Source organism: Elaeis guineensis, chromosome 13 (genome assembly GCF_000442705.2).
Source record: "Elaeis guineensis isolate ETL-2024a chromosome 13, EG11, whole genome shotgun sequence".
NCBI classification, from domain to species: Eukaryota; Viridiplantae; Streptophyta; class Magnoliopsida; order Arecales; family Arecaceae; genus Elaeis; species Elaeis guineensis.
In genome coordinates this window covers 26,981,080-26,990,667 of record NC_026005.2, presented here as the reverse complement: position 1 = coordinate 26,990,667, position 9,588 = coordinate 26,981,080, and the positions used below count along the sequence as shown (strand labels likewise).

At 40.9% G+C, this 9,588-nt stretch overlaps 1 pseudogene; it reads right to left on the bottom strand.

The window, feature by feature from the left end:
• Positions 1-8,594: 8,594 nt before the first annotated feature.
• LOC105035920 (uncharacterized) overlaps positions 8,595-9,588 on the bottom strand; it is a 37,349-nt pseudogene continuing 36,355 nt past the window's right edge.

The window sequence follows — 9,588 nt, the reverse complement described above, 5'->3', positions numbered from 1 at the left end:
TTTGATTAAGCCAATGGGCTGAGATTAAGTCTAATTAAATATGATTTAATTAGATTTAGTTTGGACTTGATTGGATCAAGTTCAATTGGTTTATTGGATAAGCCAAGTGCAAGGAAAGACTAGTCCTAGTTCAACTAGGACTTGGGTCAATCTAATTTCTAATTTGATTAGAAAATTAAATCAGATTTAAATCTAATTTAATCTGATTAAATTAGATTCTTAATTAGGTTAAGACCTATCTTAATTAGGTTGATCTAATTTTGATTTGATTTGGTTTGGGAAACCAAATTAAAACAAGTCATGAGACAGAATCCTAGTAGGACTAGGATTCCACCTTGCGCCACATAAGCCTTCTCCACGCCCTCTCTCTTATTCAACGCCAATCTCCACTTATTTTGTGTGATAAAAGCCCTCTCCCAGATCTCTCTCACATTCACAAAAGGTCTCTTCTCTTCTTTCTTACATGGAAGGTGGTTTGGATCAAATCTAAAAGGAATAAGTTTGGATTTCGAATTCTATGAGATAGAGTTTTAGAAATCCAAAACTCTTTCAATTTTGCACCAAATTTATCCAAATTTTTTTTAGAATTTTCGAGGCTTTTAGGGTTTACATTGTATACCCTTTGCTAGTGATCTATGCACAAAAATATGGAGGAGATGCTCAAGAGTTGGGCGTCCCTTAACTTGCCATGTTTGGATAAGCCTTGACTAGGTGTTTGACCTAGACAAGGACTCTATCATATCTCTCTATATAAGATGAGTTTTTTCATGAAATTTTAAGGAGAGATAGATATTTGAGATACCTTTCTACCATCCAAAAATCAGAGAGAAATACCTTTGGGTCATGGATATATAAAAGATGCAAGTTTGAGTGTCTGGAGAGAAAAAGGTGAAGAAGAAGAGGGTCTTCTTCTTGGGTTTTTGTTTTCATATCTTTCCTCCCTCCATCTTGAGTTTTCTGAGAGTGTCTCAGATCTGAAACTTCTCCTTCTACTTTCCATCTTTGAAAGAGTCCAAATCAAGAAGAAGGAGGCACCTGATCAACCATCAAAGAAGGATCAGCGCAGTACTAGCATACTGTGCTGATTTTCTGAAGCAGGACTTCTGATCGAGATTCGTGGGCTCGTGTGGACGACTCCTAGAGGCCGGACATGTGTGCAGCTTGCAACATCATCCTCAAGCCCAGATCAGCAAGGTTAGAACATCTAAATTGCAAGGTAATAGATCTGATCTATTGTTTAATATATACATTAGATGTAGCTAGTATAGAAACATGTTGATATGATCAACATGTAGTTCATACTATATTTTTATATATTTTAATTTTTGATTTAATGCCATGTAATAATCATGTAATAGAATCTTAGATCTAGGGATTTTCTGATCTTAGAAAATAAATTTTGATTTATTTTAGTCTTCCGCTGTATGATCTTGAAAAAGTTTCAAGATCTAACCCTGAAACCCTAGATCTGGTTCCTACACGGAATCCATCACAGGAAGTGGAGCAGTGTCGTGGCCGTTACTGCAGCCTGCCAGGGAGTGATGGAGCCGCGTGGAATCCACCGTAGGAAGTGGAGCAGTGTTGTGGCCGTTACTGCAGCCTGCCAGGGAGTGATGGAGCCGTGCAGAATCTGTTGCAGGAGGTGGAGCAGAGTCGTGGCTGTTGCTGTGGCCTGCCAGTGGGTCCAGGCCTGTCGGCCAAAGTTCGGCTGGAGTGTCTGGCGGAGAGAGGTGGCTAGCTATCCGTCTGAGAGGAGCTCGGAGTCTGGCTCCCGTAGGAGTCCGGATGAAGTCTTCCTTCAGTCGAAGTCAGAGATGAGGTCTGACTCCCGTGGGAGTCCGGACGGAGTCTTCCCGCAGACGGAGTCGGAGATGAGATCTGGCTCCCGTAGGAGTTCGAACGGAGTCCACCTGCAATTAAAGTCAGGGGCGAAGTCTGGCTCTCGTAGCAGTCCAGATGGGGTCTGCCTGCAGTTGAAGTCGAGGATGAAGTCCGGCTCCCATAGGAGCCTGGATGAAGTCTACCTGCAATTGAAGTTGTGGGTGAAGTCTAGCTCCCGTAGGAGTCCGGACAAAGTTTACCTGTAAGTGAAGTCATGGGCGGAGCCCGGCTCCCATAGGAGTCCGGGCGAAGCCTACAGGTGAAGTCATGGGCGGAGTCTGGCTCCCATAGAAGTCCGGGCAAAGCCTGCAGGTGAAGTCATGGGCAGAGTCCGACTCCCGTAGGAGTCCGGACAAAGTCTGCCTGCAATTGGAGTCGTGGGCGGAGTCCGGCTCCCATAGGAGTCCAGACGAAGTCTTCCTATAACCAGAGTTGGGGACGAGGTCCGACTCTCGTAGGAGTCCAGACGTCACGAAGAATCCGATCGACGCTGGTGGGGTCCTGTCCGTCGGTAAAACTTGAGAGTGTTGCAGAGGCTCGGCCGCCTGAGAGGTTTGAAGAGACGTTGCTGGAGGTCGGAAGTTGGTTGGATCCCCAGAGGGTCACTCCTGTCATGAACTTTGGCTGGAGGGGTATTTTATACCCAACAAATTCTATCAGAGAAAGTCAACCCTTTCGATGCCACAGCTACTATTGAGGGCCCGACCAGGCATGTGAAGAAGAGGTGAGACCCAATGCTGCCGTTGAAGTCACTATTGAGGCCGCCCCTTCTTTAATCGAGGCCCATCCTGCTCAAATTGAAGCTCCTCTTACCCCATCTGAAGCTCCTCAATCTGATCTGGCCGACGACTTCATCAAAGATGAAGATGAGCTGGTTCCGAATGTTACCGTCGAAGCTTCATATTTTCCATGAGTATATGTACTTTTTATCTTTTGTTTTATTTTTATCCTTTGTAAGAACTTGTAACAAAAAACTTCATAATGGCATGAAGCACATTTTTTTCTGTAGCTTTCATCTGATGTCTTTTTCTTTCCTTTGTTCCTTATTTCTTTTTATTATCTCTCTACTTATTTTGTGTATACAGCAAAATTAGAAGGCCTGCTCTTACTATGAAAATATCATCTACTTCGGAGATGAAGGAAAGGTTCCAAAGGTCTCTCTCGAAATAACCCGATTTTGAGCACTCTCTAAGAACATGGGTCTGTTCTTCTGGGCATACGAGATGGGCTTCAACTGGTGTATCATGAAGGAGGAGTTCTTTTCGAACATCAATGACACATTCCTAACATTGATAGACATTGATACCGAGGAGTTATGTCGAGAAGTCTGGAGCACCCCTTCGGACACCTACACCCATATCATTAGGACTTCGCTCGATGTGTTGATGGCCATCGATGGAGCTTCGAAGAATCAGGGCTTCGTTGAAGGACTAAAGGTCGATGCCCTGAAGGATATGGGAAAGCTGCCCAAACATCCGAAAAGTTCCAAAGGCCACCAAAATTCATCAAGGAGATCCAAGTATCGTAGAAGACATTAACGGCTTGTCCTTTATCCTTTTTTTATAAAGAATATATTTGGATAAGTTTTGTAAAGAAATATCATTTTAATGAAATGACATTATGTTCAAATCATGGGTATCACTTTTATTTTCAATTCTAAATCTATTAACTCAAAATGAAATTACCACACATAATGTAGATAGTAAGCCGAAGTGACATGAGTGGGAGTTGAAGCAATTTCTAAAACACAAACATCTTGAAATAAAGACTCTATTGAATACTCTTAGATAATAAGACTTACTGATAGTACATCCTTAAATTTTTTAAATTTCAAGTTCGAGGTATAGGAGTACCATCCAATTCTTCAATCTGATAGGAGCATGATCAAATCACTTCGGTAACTCGATAGGATCCTTCCCAGTTTGGTGCTAACTTACCTTATTTGGTAGGTTTGAAGACTTTGAACTGACACAAAATAAGGTCACCATGAATAAAGGACTTCGGCTTCACCCTGGCATTATAGTAGCAAGTAACTCTTTGCTGATAAAGAGGCCATCTGATCCAAGCTCGATCTCCAACTTCTTCAAAAAAAGTCAAGTTTGGAGTGAAGATGATCAAAATTTTTTTGCTCGCTAAACCTTTCAACTTTGTGTGATGACAAACCGACCTCCACAAGAATAATAGCTTCCACATCGAAGACTAGGTTGAAGGGTATTTCACTAGTTGATATTTGGGGTGTGGTTCGATATGCCTACAAAATGCTGTAAAGTTCATCAGTTCATAGTCCTTTTACTTGGTTTAGCCTCTTTTATAGTCCTTAAAGAATTATCTGATTCATGACTTCGACTTCTCCATTTGACTGAGGATGCTCAATGGAAGTAAACCAGTGTTTGATTTAAAGTTCGAAGTAGAACTCCTCAAATTTCATATTGTCGAATTGCCTGCCATTATCGGTGATGATCATCCTTCGAAGACCAAATTGGCATATTATCGAACTCTGGATGAAGTCTCTGACCTTCTATTTGGTGATTTGTGCCAAAAGTTTAGCTTCATTTGGTAGTGCCTGAGTACATTGAATGTTTCATTCAGATCGACAATGTACTGATCAGCCTCAATACTTTTCACTAGTATATCATCCACGTAGATCTTTATGTTTTGACCAATCTATCCTTTAAAGATTTTGCTGACTAGGCACTGGAAGGTTGCACCCACATTCTTCAATACAAATGACATCATTTTATAATAGTACAATCCTCATTCAATTATGAAGACTATCTTTTCCTCATCTTCAGACGCCATTTGAATTTAGTTGAAACTCAAGAATGTATCCATGAAGCTCAGAAGCTTGTGGCCTAAATGGGATCAACCAACTAGTCAATTTTTGGTAGAGACAAGCCATTTTTTGGATAAACTTTATTAAGATTGGTGTAGTCGATACATACCCTCCACTTGTTGTAGCCTTCTTTACCATGACCACATTGGTGATCAATCTGGGTAATGAGCTTTCTAGATGAATCTTGCTTTGAGAAGTTTGTCAACTTCTTCGTCAATCACCTTTTGCCTTTTTGGGATGAAGTTCTTCTTCTTTTGTCAGATAGGTCGACAATGAGAGTCAACATTTAATTTATGGATAATGATATCGAGAGAGATATCTGACATGTCGGATGCTGATCAAATGAACACATCGGTGTTTGCTCGAAGAAAGCTAGTCAACTACTCTTTAAGATATCCAGACAGTTGGCTTCCGATCTTAGCAGTTCGGCTGGGATTGCTTTCGAGTATCACGTTGATAAGTTGCTCTGCTGGTTCACCTCAGCTTCCATCTTCTTTCTTTCTTAGGTCTAAACCTTCAATTGATAGAGTTTTCTTAGGCTTATTTCCCTGGACTATTGCCATAAAGCATTGTCATGTAATTATCTGATCACCTCTCATTTCCTCCATCCCTTTCTTAGTCAGAAAGCGGGCGAGTAGATGGTATGTTGAGACAATAGCTCTTAGAATATTTAACTCAGGTCATCCAAGGATGGCATTATACATGGACGGTATTCAGACCACTAGAAAGTTGAGTAGCACGGTCGCCCACTAAGGTGATTTTCTTACGGTCATGAGTAGTCCCACTTTACCTTCTATAGCTACTAAATTGCTAGAAAATCCAACCAGTGGGGCATTGCCTTGCTTGAGTCGATCTTTGGGTAATTTCATCTTTTGGAATACATCATAAAATAAAATATTGATGGAGCTTTCATTATCAACCAAAATTTTTTTTACATTATAGTTCGCTATTGTCATTGAGATGACAATAGTATCATTATGAGGAGTTTGAACTCTGACTACATCATCGCTTGAAAAAGAAACAACATCATTAGAGGATGAGATATTTGCTTCCCCAATTCATCGCCTCTTTTCAGTGGATCCTTCAGCTTCCTCTTCTTCTCCTACTCCCTTACTGTCGATAAATTCTGAGAGCATGTTGATGACGCCAGTTGTTGGGTTGTTGTCGAGGTTGTCATTCACATTGGTGTTAGGTCGATGTGATCCCTCCACTGAGTCTTTTTTTTTATTCCAGACGTACTCTCTAAGGTAACTCTGGTAGAAAAAATCCTTGATCTCATCCTTTTGCTAGCGACACTCCTCAGTGTTGTGGCTGTCGTCTCGATGGAAGTGACAATACTTCTTTCGATCCCTTTGGCTTGGTTTTCCCCTCATTTTTCTCGATCAGCATATGTAGTCCCGGCTTTTGATCTCCATTAGGATCTAAGCATGAGGGGTAGAGAGAGGTGTATAGTCATGGGAGCACTGCTAGGGACTCCCCGTCCTTTGCTGGTTCTAAGGGTGGTTGTTCCTTCCCTCTTTCCAAGCTCTACAATCCTTCTTGCAGCTTCTTCATGATTTCTTTTCTTCTCATCATTCTTTTTTCCTCCTTGCAGGTGAAAGACTTCGCTCTCTTTGGCTTAGGCATACTTTTGTGCTCAAGCAAGAAGATCAGCGTAGTTCCTCAAAAAAGTTTTATTGAGCAAGAAGATGAGGCGTTTATCTTTGAGTCCTTGTTTCATCACCAACATGATGATGGACTGGTTGAAGTCATAGATTTTAAGTGTGGTGGCATTAAAACACACCATATAGTCTCTTATCAACTTCTCTTCTCTTTGTTCAATAGAGAAGAGGCTGTCGTTGTTCTTCAACTGTGACCTTTGACTATCAAAGTGCATCACGAACTGCATTTTCAATTGCTCAAAGGAATGGATTGATCCTCATAGGAAGCTGGAGAACCAGGCCCTCGCACTCTTCTTGAGTGTTGTTGGAAAGATAAGGAATAGGAGGATGTCATATGCACTCTACAACATCATGAGGGCTTTATAACCCTCCAAATGATCGAGCAGATCGATCAAGCCATCGTATGGCTCGACCTGCAGCATCCTAAATCGATGTGAGATCGGTTCGCTCAAAATCTCCTAAAAGAGCGGTAGCTGAGTATTGAAATTGAGGCCAACATTCTTTTGATGACCTCCTGACTGGAACTCGGCAATCCTTCATTCCAACTCCCAAACCTTCTTCTCGAGGTTATCTTCATGTCAGGAATAGTGCCAGTGGGGGGAGAGGCTTGAAGTAAAGTCTTCCTTGGAGGGTTCCAACAATCGATATCTTCGATCATCTCCTCTTGGGCTCCAAGGATATTAAGGAAAGTGGCATGGAGCTAGTTCGGCCAATCGTGACCATCGATGCAAGGCTTGAGCCACATTGGAGTGCCGGTGCCCTCATCCAGACACTTTCATGTGGGTCCAGTAGCTTCATTGAGATGGGATTGTCGGAGGAGCTTTTGTCCTTGTTGCACCATCTTATTGTAGCTACTGTACAACAATCACGAGCGCTTGGACTTGTTCCACCAATGCAGTAATCGGATATAGATGAACGGCAGTAGACTGTCGAGGAAGTTGTTCCCTGGTAGTTCATTCATTAGGAGTACTGTGCAGCGATGACTGTCGGTGCAACCTAGTGAGGTGGTTTTGCAATCAGATTCTCACCATCTTCCTTTAGAAAATGGAGTGATGCCTTTTTTCTATCATCATTCTATTGCTATAAATCTTTGACAAGATGGTAAGGTGGTGGGACAGTTCGGATCACCCATCAAGTTGGAGTAGTTAGGTTTCGATCTAGACTTCGAGAACCTGCTAGAAAGTCCACTCATACTGGAGAAGAAAGTGGGGGTTCTCCAGTGGGGGACCCTTCAATGGTTAAGTTAGAGAGTGTCGAAGGGAGAGAACAGTGAAGAAAGATGATGAGAGTATTTTGAATGTCAGAATCCTTCCTTTTTCTCTCTTTTCTTTTCTTTTATAAGAAAGTTTGTTAGGTAGTTGCGCTTGTCAGAGCAGGAGTAGTAGCTATCAGAGCTAGAGTAATGGGTGTTAGCAGATTGTTACAGAGCTAATTATCCATGTCTAGGAAAGTAGTGGACCATTGCAACAGAATACCAACTTATCATCATCCGTGCACCAATGATTATTTGTGGTTCTTTGTATGTAGGTTAGTTTGCCGGAACCACTGCATAGCTTATAGAGATCTAGGGTGATGATGAGATCAGGTCGGCTAAAAGTCGATGACACTGACTTCATCTAAGTACCGACCTCATGTGGTCGGCCATCTACCGATGACGTCACTACTACATAGGGCACACATCTTGGGTTGTCCTCATCATGATGCCAGGTGTCTGCCATGTCTTTAGAGACCAATCACATCATGGATCAAATTTGGCCCAACAATTCCACAAACATCAAAAACAATCTCCCAAGAAGCAATAGCATCGCGATTAAAATCTAAAGGAAGAAATCATCTCTTTTATTCACATAAGCTCATAATCATTCAAGACATCATTGTGAGAAAATATCTCAAGAAAAATAAGTTTATGTAGCAAACAATATTAGTGATGCACATCTCCAATTATAATTGTTCAGATATTTGATTATAGTCTATCCACAAAGAAGCTTGAAGAAGGTGTTTTCAAGTCTATGACTCGATAAAAGCCATAAACCGATAGATATCACAAGCTTGAATAGGCTTGGCTGTGGACCCTTACCAAATGACCAAAACATTGCCAATTTCCTTCCATCAAGAAAACTATCTTAGCATAACTAGAAATAGTGGGTGGTTATATAATATCCAAAATTATCCAACAACTAAACCTTTGTGTGGGCGATATATAGTGACATATGCAACAATCATAACCCTCTAGAACAGTCATCATCTAGCCTGTCAAAATGGAGTTGCTTTTTCTTTGGCCTTTCGAATTCAAACACGACCATTAAGATTTGCAATCGGTATAAAGTATTTTCAGATCTTTTCATGTACATATCTTGCTTCTTCTTGCCTACACTAGCATCCTTCTCAACCTTGAGTTTCTCATTGGCAATTGCTATGATCGAGAAAGCTATATCTTTGGCATTTGTTGCCCCCAGTAAAGTCATAGAAAACCTCATAACAGCTTTAAAAGGCCCATGTAATGGAAACTTTTCTAATGAACAAACTAACTAGAATCAGAAAAATCAATACCCATGAAGCAAAGGTCCTAACAAGATCCATTGTGAAACTTTAAAAGATTTGCAAACCTTGTAAGGATGAATTTTTTGAGAAAGAAGCTATGCATACTCCAAGAAATCACTCTCCGACTTGGGAATAAAATTATTTGGAGATTTTCCATCACCCTTTCTAGCAAATATCTATTGTTGACTTGTAATCAGTTTCTTCTACCAGCCCGCCAAAAGTGATTGGCATTTGTCGACCAAAGCATTATGATCCCTTAACTATGATGAATCAGCAGTTTGCATTTAAATGATAAATCTAAAACACCAATTTAAGGTTAGATTTATGGATCCTACTTGACAACGCCCTTTCTCCAATACAAAACCATCTAAATTGTTTACATATAAAAAGTAAATAGATGCACAATTTTCACCTTTGTTGGCAAAGTTGCTCTATAATAGAATCTGTAAGAACTACATTAGCTACCTCAGCCTTCTTCACATCTGGTATGTTTCTTCTCTTTCCATCAGATTTGCTCCCAAGTTTTGATTCGATATTCCCTATTGGAGGTTCTAATTTGGGTGCCTCCACAAAAAAATCCACATTCCACCTATAACTTAGCAACACCTATAAAACTTAGCAGTCCAACATTTTACTCCATTCAAAGTTTAAATCCCTCCCCCATGTCTCTGA